The sequence below is a fragment of the Mus caroli genome, chromosome 6 (assembly GCF_900094665.2).
Source record: "Mus caroli chromosome 6, CAROLI_EIJ_v1.1, whole genome shotgun sequence".
NCBI lineage: Eukaryota > Metazoa > Chordata > Mammalia > Rodentia > Muridae > Mus > Mus caroli.
In genome coordinates this window covers 120,890,411-120,891,537 of record NC_034575.1, presented here as the reverse complement: position 1 = coordinate 120,891,537, position 1,127 = coordinate 120,890,411, and positions in this window count along the sequence as shown.

The window sequence follows — 1,127 nt, the reverse complement described above, 5'->3', positions numbered from 1 at the left end:
AGCTGTGTTGTTTTCATTGCTGGGGCATATTTGGGAGATTTACCGCAACAATGTCTCATGTTTCTGCTGCTGTGAAGAGACCATGGCCAAAGCAAAACAAAAACAAAACAAAACGAAAACAACAAGAACAAAAAAACATTTAATTGGGAGAGTGCTTACAATCTCAGAGGTTGAATGCTTGACCACTAGCAGGGAGGATGGCAGCCTGCAGGCAAGGCACTGGAGCAGTAGTTAGAACTTACATTTCATCTACAGGTAGCAGGTAGAAAGAAAGAAACAGATTCCAGGCCTGCCATGGGCTTTTGAAACCTCAAAGCCCACCCCCAATGACACTCCTCCAATAAGGCCACATCCCCTAACCAACTAGGAACCAAATATATATATATATATATATATATATATATATATATATATATTTACACACACACACACACACATATATATATATATAAAACAATCATTTATTGTGTGTCTGTGTAGTCAAACTTTTGGACAGGATTATGTTTATGAATTCATATGTGTATATTAATATTGAGACAGTGTCCCCAAGGATGCCCTGGAACCTCCTGAGAGCTGCACTGCTGGTGTGTACCATCGTGTCCAATTAACTCAGTGTGGCAGAATGGACTCAGAGTTTCCTGCGTGCTAAGGAAGCAGTTTATCATTTAAGCAACATCTACAGCCCAACCTAACCTTTTAGTTTGCTTGTTTTGTTTTTGTTATTTGTTGTTAGAATGTAAAATATTGTCTTAGCAATCAGGTATGGTGGCATACCTGTGTAATCCCAGCTCCTGGGAAGCAGAGAAAAGGGGATCTGGAGTTTAAGGCTAGCCTCGGCTACATTGTGAGTTCAGAGTCAACCTGGGCCACATGAGACATTCTCCTTTAAAAAACAAAACAAAACAAGCCGGGTTTGGTGGCGCACGCCTTTAACCCCAGCACTTGGGAAGCAGAGGCAGGTGGACTTCTGAGTTAGAGGCCAGCNTGGTCTACAAAGTGAGTTCCAGGACAGCCAGGGCTATACAGAGAAACCCTGTCTCGAAAAAACAAAAGCAAAAAAACAAAAAACAAAACAAAACAAAACAAAAACCCTGCCACTTTCAAGAATGTCAGTGTTTTGAGTAATG